We start from the raw sequence: 13,342 nt of genomic DNA, 5'->3' as shown, positions 1-13,342 counted from the left end.
TATTTTTATCGTCAAATCTTTTGCTCAGATTAACAGACAAAGTTATGCAAGATTGGACAAATAATTATTAACCCTTGATTTCAAGAAATCTTAATTTTTTTCCTTGTCCTTTAAAAAATTTACTTTAAAGAGAGTATAACAATAGATAAGACATTAGAAATAGTACACAATTAGAAGACCAAGATGAGAGATATTCAACCATTGGTTTTGTATTACACATTGCTGTCCTGCATGTAGTTGTTGAGCTAGTTATTTTAATGTCTCTGTATCTGTGTTTCTTTGTCTAGAAAATAAGGATAAAAATAACTACATTATAGGAATATTGTAAGGTTTAAATAATTCTATAGGAGTGCCAATAAGTGCTTGCTATTTAGCTTTTACTTTTTTAATTTTTGTTATCCAACAGTCCCACAGTCTACAATAGTAGTGTGTTATCCATAGAAGTTGTTGACTTGAGCCTTTCACAGACCAGCATATTAATATGGATTTACTTTATATACCTTGTTTTTATACTTTTCTGCTGGATGGTTAAGACCAAGATAAAGCGAGACCTATATAACAAGAAATGTAACTTCTGTATCTGATAAGGTCAATCAAGTACCCTCAGGATTTATCCTGTAACACTGTAACGCAGGTTGCAGATCCTTTGTCAGTATCAGCCATGTGGATGAGTCACGGCCACTGCTTGACCAGTTTGCTTTCTGTGAAAGCCTGAGAGAATGTTTTCTCTCCAGGTGAATCTCCTTAGACACACTCTACATCACTGGTCACGTTGCTTTGTGGCCCCATAATCTCCTTGATCAGAAAATTTGGGACACAATTGAGTTACATGATGTTACAGTATAGGTTATCCTATATCCTGAGTCTTCACTGACCTTGAAAGGCTATATTTTATACAAAAGGAGTTTTGCATAAAGATCTATCAGGATTTCTATATGTTTAATATGGTTTAGTATAACATACTACAATTGACACTGTTGCTGAACTGCCAAATTCACTTTGGGCTTCTAGCAGAAAAACCAAGTTTAACTTGCACCAGACCTACATCAGCCCAGTGAGTGAGCACTGATCAGAGATAGAGTTTGATTAATTTGAGAAGCCCCTTGGAAGTTTACAAAACATCCCTTATATTTTTGTTTTCCTTCCAACAACCTTGAGCAAAAATCTGTTGTCCTTCTTATTGAAAGGATGTGGTTAATGAAGACTTGGAGAAGTTGAAGCTTGTGCAGGTGATAAGTACAAAGGAGGGAAGAATGACAGTCTTCTACTCACACGTACTGAGTGCCTCTTACCACCTTGCATTCCCTTCTGAATTAGTGTGAGATGAGGGGTGGAAGCTGCTCCATGTCCACCACTATGGAAGGATGAGAGATCCTGTTATAGTGCAAATCTTGACTATCACTTGAAGGCCAGGCCCTGGAGGCACGGTCTTCAGTGTGTGGCACTGCTTGGAGAAGGTAAAAATTAGGAGATGGTGCTAGCAGAATCAAGGTAGGGCACTGGAGGCCTGCTGCTGAAGCAGACCTTAGGATCCTGATCTCTCTCTGTCTCTGTCTCTTTAGCTCCATCTCTCTGTCGTTCTCAGTGTCTCTCTGCCATTCTATATTTCTGGCTCTGTGTCTCTGTCTCTGTCTCTGTCTGGTCTCTGTCTGTGTCTGTCTCTTTCTCCCTCATTGCCATGAGGGAAACAGGTGTCTTATGCCATAAGCTCCCACCATAACTTGCCTCACCACAGGGTCACAGCAACAGAGCCACACCACTTTGGCCTGATACCTCAGAAACCACGAGCTAAAATCAACCTTCTTATTGAGTTGATCATGTCCTATATTTTGTTATAGTAACACAAAGTTAACCAATGGTGAGAGTTTGCAGTATATCTTCTGAGATATCACCATGAAATAATCTCAAAATCAAGATGAGTTCTGCTCCACTTACAAAATGCACTGGAATGAAAAATAAGGACATTATTTACAAATGCTCTGAGGAATTACATTGCTTGAAATTCTATTTTTAATTTTTTTTCCATTATTAATGTACTGCAATACTATTCAATTTTCCCCTGAAGGATTTCTGGGAGAGAAAAATATTGACTTATAAAGCCAAAATTAAATCACATGCAAATTAATTTTAAATATTATCAGTAAAGTTTCTGATATATAGTAGCTTTGTGGCCCAAAGAAGATAGCAGTAGCCTTCTGCCAGTAGGCAGCAAATTAAAGGAAGCAAAATGGAAGATTAAAGGAGCAAAATGAATGCTCTTTAAATCTAGTGCCTCTCAGCAGTCACAACTACCGTGAAGTGAAATCAAGAATCATCTTGGAAGAGAAGTTTAAGAGGCTCAATAGTGAGGATAAGTAATGTTTTAGTACAACTTTTTGAAAATGCAAATGAGTAGAAAAAATTCGTAATAAATAAAATATAAAAATAAAGACAGGATCAGTATTATGCTGTCACAAGCCTCAGTGTGGCTACATATAGCACCATTACTAATCCTCTGTTTAACATTTTGATATTCATTCACCATGAATAACTTTGCATTACTCTTGAGTTTTGAAAATGATTACACTAAAATCCTACATAAAGATTTTTTTTAAATCCTAACCTTGGCTGTAAACAATATCTGAGAACTAGCAACTGTAGAGAAGAGAACCTGAGAAGAAGCAGTGGTGTGATCCTTCTGGCCAAGCTTAGGGTCTATAATTCTCCATCATGTCAAATAAGGGAAAGACAAAACACTGGGTCGCTACACAGTCTCGATGGAGAGCCTTAGGAGCAACCTGTGTTTTGCCTCATTTCTTTTCCACAGCCACCTGGAAGGGAAGAATTGTTATCTCTAACCTATAATGGAGAAAGCTTGCTCAGAAAGGTTGGTCAGTTTGAAGAAATGGCAGAGGTGAGGCTGCATACAGTCTTTTTGACCTCAGAGACCACGGTATTTCACCCTATGAAACGGCCTTCAAAACTTCTATTTCAGAAGTACTTGTAACACTGAACAAATACTTAAGATAATATGGCCATTCGGAACTAGAAAATTTTTTCAAGCGAAAAGAAACAAGCATGCACCATACTGGTAAAGATCAGGAAAAATTAGTGATTCCGAGTGAGACTGGGATTGTTTGGTACAGACACCAATAAGGCTTGAAGGTGCTTTTAATTCACAATAAGCCTGATTTCAACAGTGGAAAGATAACACCTTTGATATCAAGTGAAACTCTCAAGTTCTTTCTGGATGCTTACAAGAAATAAGGATAATACCTAGGATACCCTTTAACTTTCCTCTATAGTCTGTATTTTGTATGTTATTTTACTGTGAAAGATTTTATAAATTTGCTTTTGTTTTGCAAACATATGCCATAGCCTTTAGGTTGGCATCAGGCACCAAATACACAAACTATAAATATGCTTAGATTTTGGACTGAAGGCTTAAATATTGCAGGAATTTTTATAGTAAAGCTTCCAAAATCTAATTATACAAAACAGGGGAAAAAAATCAACATTTTATTTTATGGCTTTGGCACAAATAAGGCTATTTTTTACTTGCATCAGACAGGAAGATGAATTAAAGTGGGTGAAGTTTCAATAAAGGAGGGATGGCAGCATGTGGAGCCCAAGGCAATGCATTGCACAGCGTAAATTAGTGAGAGCCCAGCGACGGGTGCTGAAGTTCATTCCGAGCCAAAGCAGTGTTCCCATGTGCTGTTCCCCACCAGCAAATGGGTGCGGCAGGGAGTCTAGGGTAGATCTGCTTTCGAGAGACAGAAAACTCCTCTGACCACCAACTCTGAGTCAAAGACTCCGGAAATCTTTGTGAACCTTCTCAGTTGCTGAATGAGGTCTGACGCTGCTACCTTGCTTGCTTCCCTCCGTCCTTCATCCAGAGCCAGCTTTCCATTGCAGGATGACAGGCTTCCCGTTCTTCCTGGCTGTTCCTAGCCCTCTTTTCATTTTCCTCCCTATTCTATCAGTCCACAATTTCCTTGAATATCTAGTCCTGTTTTGGAGTTTGCTTCTGAAAGGACATGGACTAACACAAAACATAAACACTGGGAGAAATGAATGATCACAATGTCTTTTCTTAAAATTTATATGTATTTCTAAGTTTTAGAGCTTCATACATCTCCTTTTACATGATATGTGCTCAATAAAATTTGTGCAAAGAAAAATGAATCAATGAAAATTATAGTAAAATTAGTAGAACATACAGTTTCTAATTACCAGTAAGTTTTACATATTTCTAATTTTACAGTGTTTTGTTCATAGAGGATAAGGAATATGTTTAATGGAATCTTTACCTTCCCAAATTATATATTTATAATAATAATTGGAAGCCAAATACATTTTAGGCACTCACCACTTTAGTATAGACAGATGATATCCATGTATGATACTAAAACAAAATCACAAATACTTGTTATCTTCTTTTGCCTTGTCATTTGTAGTACTCTCATGTCCTAAATATGTGGCTTAGAACCAATTTTCACATTTCAGAATAACATAAAAACATCAAATCTATGGTGTCACCAACCAAGTGGGTTTGGGCAACCGCGCCTTTGCCCTCCTGGTAAGGGGCCTTTGATCCTCTCTGGCTGTCCTAGGATGCTCTCCAAGAGCCCAGTGTTATGGTAGTTCAGCCTAAGCAGAAAATAAACATCCTTTGAGCACTTACCTTATGGTTTTTAATAAAGTGCTTTCTCACTCTCGTACAAGCTAGACAAAGTTAATTAGCTGGGATATGAGAAGCTGTTCCCTGTCCTCTTTCCCCTCTAAGCACTAATTAATATTAATGAGTAAAGGGATAAAATTACTAACTACTCCTATAATTGTATTCATGGATCATTTCCATAGGATGAGCCTGAAATCCAGATAAATAAGACTTAACTGTGGTCTATGAACTGGGAGAGAGGTGCCAAGTCTTGCAGTAGACTTCAGAGTCTCCTGACAGGAGGCCATCTCCACCTTTAGGGAAGAGGATTAAGAGTGTTATTGTGCAAAAACTGATTGATTTTCTGTGATAGGTTCCCATTTTCCTTCTTTCTTATTGTTTTTGCTCCTCCTTTCCCCCTAATTTGGCTGGGAAAAGCAGTGAGATTTGAGATTCTGCCATGAAAATTGTTCTAATTCTTTCACATGCAAAGCCTTCAGGCTTTTATCCCAACCCTTGTTGAGGAAAAGAAGATAAAAGTGATTTTTTTTTTCTTGAACTGAAGCTCTTGAAGGAGGAGGATGTCAAGGAGTAAGATAAGACAGAAACCCACTCTGCAAATTGAAAGATGATGTCAAGATTTGTCAAAAGCAAGGCCCAGCTCCTCTGGCCTTTCCTCCAGGCAGCTGAAAGTCATCCTCTGCTAGTGTTTCTAGCCCAGTTTGAGGTAAGAAGGTGTTTTCTGCATGTTAATTAGGCTCGTAAGACTTGGGACAAAGAGAAGCTCATGGTCTCCAGGGAATCACCTCCTGGGCTTAGCCACCTTTGTCCTCATACAGCTCTCACAGATCCAGAGAAAATACTGCCACCAGGCATTACAAGAGGCATTCCGAGGAGCTCAGGAAAACAAGAAGTGATTTTCAGAAAATGGAAAGGTAGGCATCTTCTAAAAGGCAATCTGTTGTGTTAGGATTAAAACAAAAATAATTTGTTGTAAAATGTGTCCTTGTAAAAAGCTACACTTCTATTTTGTCAGAAGCTTTATAAAGAGTAGAGAATTCTCACATATACATACTTGGAAGGTTTTAAGCATCTTGGTCAGAAAGACAAATAAAGCAGCTCTAAGGGTGACTGAGAGAAACAGGGAACATATAAATCCCAATTATAATTATAAGTCAAAGATCCTGCCAGATGTATCAGGGTGGCAAATATTTCCACAATATTTGAACTCTGCCTGTCTCACCCACAGATGTTTTTGTGCCCAATTCTTGCTGCTTTATGAAAGCTGCACATAAATAGAAGAAATACTAAGCAGCTTGGGGACAGAGTTTATGGATGGCCCCAGGATTTTCAATAAAGCAATTCAATGAGGCATGGTGGATACAGCCACAACCACAGGGCGTCCCACAGCCCCTCCACACAGGCTTTTCTGGTGGCCATGGCTGCACAGGAGGAGCTCTAAGGTAGGAAGGCAGTGCAGCTGCTTTTCTTGTGAGGTGGTGTCAGGGAATAAACCTTGCTAGCCCTCTGCAGAGCCTGCTGTGACTTTGATAGCCCTTCCTGACTCTTGTTAACCCCAGAAGGGCTTGGAACTAGTAGCCAGGAAAGAGTTAACAGTTAATCTCATTTTTCATTTCTTCTTAATGCTAGTTGGATGAAACTGGATCACAGTTCACAAGTCAAGTTTGACTCCATATTCCTTAAAGAAAAGGGACTGTGCCAAATGTACGTTTATTTATATTAAATACTGATGAACTGGGCATTCTCTTTCTGGAAATAGTTTTTTTCTATACCATGATATAATAATTCATAACAATGTCTGTGGGGTGAAGGTTAGCTATGGAAGTAATCAGCAACAAAGACAAATTTCAGGAGGGAAAGCATGAGATGTACTTAAGCGAATGACATAACCCTATCCCTTTTAAAAATATAAAATAATAAAGCCAGGCCTGGGGGCTCAGACCTGAGATCTTACCATTCTGGCAGATTGAAGCAGGAGAATGTAAAGTTCAAGCCGAGCCTGGGCAACTTAGTGTTCAGTGAGACCTTGTCTTCCTTTCTTTTTGGGGGCAGGTCTCGGGGGAACCAGGGATCAAATTCAGGACCTTGTGATTGCCAGGCTTATGCCTTTGGACCATCTCCCCAGCCTAAGACCCTGTCTCAGAATAAAAAATACACTAGTGACATGGCTGAATGCAAGTCCTGGGTTCAAATCTAAATAAATAAATGTAAGTCTGTCTCCTAACCAATGCCTTGGCTCACGTGGCTCCTTCTTCCTGTTTTCTGTTACAATCTCACTTTCTGTGTAGACTGGAATAAGTGAATTCTGCCTCCAGTAACCCACTTGCCTCTCTCTTCAGCCCACTGTCTGTTGGCTTTGCCCTTTGTGTTCCTGCAGAACACCTGTGCTTGGACGCAGACCATGTTCTTGCCAATAAACCCAGAGCCCTTTATTCTGCTTGCATCCAGGGGAAACATAGCTTCCCTGGAGTTTGAGAATTTTATAACTTATAAATTTATCAATTTTAAATGATAATGTGAAAAACAAACAAAAGCCCACATATGTGAAGCAAAAGCAAGAAGTTTTAGGAAGACGAATTTGTTTGCTGATTAAGATTGAAGTGTGGTGGTACAACCATTATGGAAATCAGTGTGGAGATTCCTTAAAAAGCTAGGATTGGAGGTCTCATTTAAGCCAGTTAGTCCTCTCCTGGGTATTTTTCCAGAAGAACTGAAATCCTTATACTACAGCAATATATATACACCCTTATATATACAATTTGTCATAGCTAAATCCTGGAAACAGCCCACATGCCCATCAACTGAGAAATGGATAAAGAAGATGTGGTATTTTTACAAAATAGAGTATTATTCAGCTATAAAATAAGAACATTTGAATCTTTTGTCAGTGAACATATGCAACTAGAGACCATAATCTTAAGCGAAATAAATCAGACCTGCATGTGCAAACATCGTATGGTCTCTTTAGTGTGACAACCTGAAAGAGAAAATGGAATCTGAAGGGTACAATAGATACTGGGAAAAGGGAATGAACTTATTCAAAAGGAAGGAGTTACTGAGTTGTGGAGAAGGACAGGAAAAGGAGTGGGGGAAGGGGACTTATCTACATATGTAAGCAGGATTTTTGTACAACTGTACTGTACATTTCTGCTGGTCTGTGGAAAGGGACAGATAATGCTTAACTTGTTTTGTCTCTTTTTTCAGTTGTTTGTACTTTTTCTCTTAATTTTTGTACTTCTTTCCTTTTTCCTCTCTTCTTGTAATTTTGAATGCATATATCTGGTAAGATGGATATCTGGTTGGAAGACAACATTGCTCATTACAACAAATACTGTGAAATTTATATTACTTTGTTAAGTGAAACTGTATATCACTTGTATTTTTTTCTGTTTTAATCACTATTTTGTACTCTTTGTAAAAAATAAAAATTTTTAAGAAAAAAGATTGAAGTCTGATATTTTTCTGAAATTAATTTTTATAAGCTTCCAAATCTCAGTGGGCAGGTAATCCAATGATGCAAACAGTTTTTTTAATGGAAGGTGGCACATTTGCACTTTGATTGATCTGAGATGATCTATGTTCATTATGCTTGTTATTTAAAAAGTGAAAGAACAGTGAAAAATTTTATGAATATGTGCTGTATTGTTATGACTGCTCTTACAGTAGCTGACCTATACAATTAAATAACCACTGATGAAATACCAATCAATGGTGCATAAATGCTATTGCAATGAGAATTTGGATACTTGCACTTCCAAAGGTCTGAGCTGATGCAACAATTTAATATCATATTTTTGGTCAAATACTGAGAGGTCAAACTGAATTTCATAACGTCCCCATAAAAATCTACAAACTTCAGGTGAAATAAGTCAATAAGAGAAAAGGAAAAGCAAAGATAAATAATATTAAAGTTGCAAGTTTGGGAGATAAACTAATACTATGTATTCCTTTATGTAAACATATATTAAAATGTAGCCAAAACAAATTTCTACAGTAAGATAAGTTACAGTCTTACTTTTCTCATTGCTAAAACACAATACCCTACACTCAAAGGGAAGGCAAGAAAGGTTTATTTGGCTCACAATGTGAAGAGGTCTCAGTCCATAATCATTTACTCCAAGGCAGGATGGCTTGTCAGAAGAGAGCAATTTATAATGGAAAGAATGTAGCAAAGCAGACAAGCCTTTTCCTTCCCCTTATATTGTATGCAGGATTAGGGTGATGTCAAACCAATTAGTGTGTTATTTAGTAATCACCCACCCTTAATCCCTTCATCACACAATCTAGATTCAGCCACTTCCAAACGAGCCTCATTTATGACCACCTGAGGTTTTGGGGGTGCATCTAGACTAAACTAAAACACTAAAGAAAACTAACAAGGTAAAATAGAAAGTTTGAATACTTTTATAGCCCATTAAAGAATTAAAAGTCTTACAACAACATCAGCCTCAGTTGGTTTTACAGTCAAGATTTATAAAATTTTTAAGAAAATATCTTTCCAATATTATACAAATTTTTCCAGGGAATCAAAAAGAGGGAATACTTCCCAATTAATTTTAATTCTAATGTATGAGAGTGGCATTTTTGACAAAAAATAGTCTAATATCATATATAAAATATATGCAAAGCTTCTAAATAACATTGCAATAAGCTAAAGCTAAGGATGGGGGAAAGTAGATAATCTGACACAAGTGAGATAAAGATGGGACATTGAGATAGTTCAGTAGACTAAAATGCCTGCTTAGGCAAGCACAGGGATGGTGGCTTGATCCCCAGTACCACATGCCATGCCAGCTCCACTCCCAGGGTGGGCTGAGCAGACCAGAGTTCGGAAGTAGTAGCTCACACCTATAGTCCCAACACTGGGTAGGCTGAAAGCAGGAAAATCACAAGTCTGATCTGCATAGTGAGACCCTGTAACAACCAAATACATAATTAATAAGTACGGAGATTTTGGTCTTTGTCTTTGGGTTGATATGGCCTTTTGGTACATTTGGTACGAAAGTAGGAGGTCTCCATATGTAGTCCAGGCTGGCTTTGTGTGTGTGTGTGTGTGTGTGTGTGTGTGTGTGTGTGTTTTCCTCATCATTTGATTTTTTCCCATAATTTTATTGATAAACAAATAGCAATGAGACAGCTTCAAATCAAATTGGTAGGACAGTTTCAATAATTAACACATTGCATACATTCTTCCTAGTGGTTAATTGCTGTATAAGATGCAGACTTGATATCCTATTTACAAACACCATTAGAACAAATCGCTCTATTCAATAAGAGAATGTAACTATATATTTATCCTAACCACTTTGAATACACTGATACAAAATGGATATTCATCTGTATACCCTTTTTTGTTAAGTTTCGTTATTTGAATATTATAGGTGGGTAAACTAAGCAAAATATTCTAAGAGTCCAGTAGCCCATAATAGTATTGGGTCTTCTGCTTGACTGGCAATGTCAGAAATTGTTGACCTGAGTACCCTACAGCTCAACCTAACAGCATGGCTTTACTTCTTATATTTCATTTTTATACTTTTCTGCTGGATGGTTAAGACCAAGGTAAAGCAGGACCTATGCAACAATCTGAGGTACAGGATCTCAGGATAAATCTTGAGGGGATTTCACTGACCTTATCAGACCCAAAAGCTACAACTCTTGTTCCAGGCTGGCTTTGAATTCAGGATTCTCCTGCCTCATCCTCCTGCAGGCTGAGATTTCAGATGTGTCCCACATAAGAAACTTTATAAAATAGTGTTTTGGGAATGTGGAACACTGGACAAGGAGTATCTCTAAGGTAGATTTCTCCAAGTGGAATTTCCCAGTGGGGCCCCTTTCTTGTGTATCTCTGAAAAGTACATTTTTCTCCTCCATCAGATGGCCCCAGGATCCCAGAGGATTCATCCTCAATTCTAGAATGGTACTTTAGTCACAGCATTAAGTTTAGTGCTGTGTCATTTTCCCCAGTAGTAGGTTTTAAAGAGACCAAACTGGAAGTGATTTTCCACTGAAGAAGACAAACTGGATGGTGGAGAAAGAGACATCAAGACTTGGGAAGCAAGTTGTGTCGATCTGCAATAAACACTGATAAGAAAAAAGTGACTATAAGAAAACTAGAAAAATCCCTCCTGCTCTCACAGACCTTATTTCTCTTAAGGCAACATCTTCTTGAAATATTGATTTCAAAGAATAATTTAGACTTAATTAAGAGGGAAGCTGTGTAGAAAAGAATCACCAATTTTATTAATTTGGAAATCCTCTACCAGAGCTTACTCTTTGTGATAATAGCCCTTGTAAATCAATGTAGAAATCCTCTTGTACCCTGTCTGATAGCAGAACATTCGTTACCTGAGAGGATCCTATAAATTTACTGAATGTGGGTGAACATTTACTTACATGTCTCACTGAATGTAAAAGTCATGCTAAAGAGACACTCTGTGATTTTAAGGAATAACGGAAAAGCCCTTAGCTAGATGACAGATTTCATTGAATAGCAGAACATTCATACTGGAAAGAAACCAATGAATATAGAACAATCTCATTGAATATTAGAAATTTATACTGAGAGAAAGATTTGCTTGTGGTACTGGTGGTAAAATTATCTCTCAAACTTTATCCCTTGTTCTGCATCTGAGGGGTTATGTACAGAAGTTTTATAAATGTAAAAAATGTGAAAATATCTTCAGCCAAAAGTAAATCCTCATTCATCAGAAAATTTACACCGGCAAGCAATCTTGTGAATATGGGAAAGCTTCCATTCCAATGTCATACCTCAGTCATCAGAGAAATTGTAGTGGGGGAGCCTCATTTGCCTGTAAGGTATGTGGGAAAATCTTCAGCCACAAATTCAATCTCACTGAGCATGAACATTTTCATACTAGAGAGAAACCTTTTGAATGTAATGAGTGTGGGAAAGCCTTTAACCAAAAGCAGTATGTCATTAAACATCAGAACACCAGTACTGGAGAAAAGCTTTTTGAATGTAATGATTATGGAAAATCCTTCAGCCAGAAAGAGAACTTTCTTACTCATCAGAAAATTCACACTGAAGAGATACCTTTTGAGTGCAAAGATTGTGGGAAAGCTTTTGTTCAGAAGTAAAAACTCATCAGACACCAGAGAACGCACCCTGGAGAGAACCCTTTCATATGTAAACAATGTGGGAAAACCTTTAGTGGCAAATCAAATCTTACTGATTATGAGAAAATTCATATTGGAGAGAAACTCTTTAAATGTAATTAATGTGGAACAGCTTTTGGCCAGAAGAAGTACCTCATAAAGCATCAAAATATTCACACTGGAGAGAAATCTTATGAATGTAACGAACATAGAAAAGCCTTTTCTCAACAAACATCACTTATTGTGCATGTGAGATTCATTCAGGTGATAAACCTTATGAATGCAATGTATGTGGAAAAGGCTTCTCTCAGAGTTCTTCTCTTATGGTGCACATGAGAAATCCCACAGATGAGAAGCCCTATGGTTGTAATGAATGTGGGAAAGCTTTCTCACAGTTTTCAACTCTAGCTCTCCATTTGAGAATACACACAGGTAAGAAGCCTTATCAATGTAATGAATATGGAAAACTTTCCAGCTGGAAGTCACACCACATTAGACATCAGAAAATCCATACTCATTAAGCCCTGTAAATAGCTTCAGAATGCGAAAACATGCACCAGGAATTTGTATCTCACAGTACAACAGAAATATTTTGAAGTAGAGCATCCTAAGTGAAATGAACTTTTAAACAAATGCTAAGACTTTAGAAGACACCTATAGTTTGAACTGAAGAAAAAGATATTTATATGATTAAAAGGATTGCCCAAACAAAAAAGAGCTACATCAAAAGTAACACTGACTTTAGATGAATTTCCCTAAAATTGGGAGCAGAAAATAAAGGATTGATACTACACTCAGCATAAATTTGGCAATCTTTGCCAGTATAAGAAAAGTTACAAGTACTACAAAGGAAGAAACAAAAACACATATGATCATGTGCAAGTAATAAGCCTTTATGATAGTGATTCAGCAAAGCAGAAGAGATTCTAAAAAGACCTATGCATTTATTTGAATTTGGAATGTGAAATAGATGATATTAGGAGAAGAAAAAATAATTTTTTAGAAATGATTTGGAAGTAATTGTTATCTAAGAATGGTTTGTGGATTACACAGAAAAATAAAACTCACCAGAATGAGGACAACATTGTTAAAAGCCAGTGTACAAAAAATGGTTTTGACATTGGGAGTAGGGAAGCATTTCTTGTAATAAATTCAAAAATACATACTTAACTTGTACACTCAGGAAATACTACAAGTTTCTCTGTGGTTCTATTTGTAGAAGCTAGATATTAGAAACAATTCAAATATCCATCTAGAACAAGAACTTAAAGTTCTTATGATGGAATACTACACATCTATAAAGATGCAACCGATGACAGCCACATGTTCATAGTAATACTAAAAAAACTGTTGAGATGGAAAAAAGTTGGAGAATGATATATAGTACAGTGACTTTGTAAATTTGAATTATAAACTTGCTTGATGAAGTTCCATATTTTATCTTGCTAATGGTTGCACATACATATGTAAATGTTTTTGAAATCAAATGGAAGAATACAGACCAAAATCCTGATGGTGGCCTGTGAAGAATGGAAAGGGATGGGAATGAGTGTGGGGGTGGGG

At 37.2% G+C, this 13,342-nt stretch overlaps 1 pseudogene; it reads left to right on the top strand.

Annotated features, from left to right (window-relative positions):
- The first annotated feature begins 11,257 nt into the window (after positions 1 to 11,257).
- LOC101561092 lies at positions 11,258 to 12,300 on the top strand (annotated as a pseudogene).
- Positions 12,301 to 13,342: the final 1,042 nt, after the last annotated feature.

Source organism: Octodon degus, unplaced genomic scaffold (genome assembly GCF_000260255.1).
Source record: "Octodon degus isolate 3935 unplaced genomic scaffold, OctDeg1.0 scaffold00031, whole genome shotgun sequence".
Lineage (NCBI taxonomy): Eukaryota > Metazoa > Chordata > Mammalia > Rodentia > Octodontidae > Octodon > Octodon degus.
The sequence above is the reverse complement of the archived record's forward strand: the minus strand, read 5'-3'. Positions and strand labels throughout refer to the sequence as shown.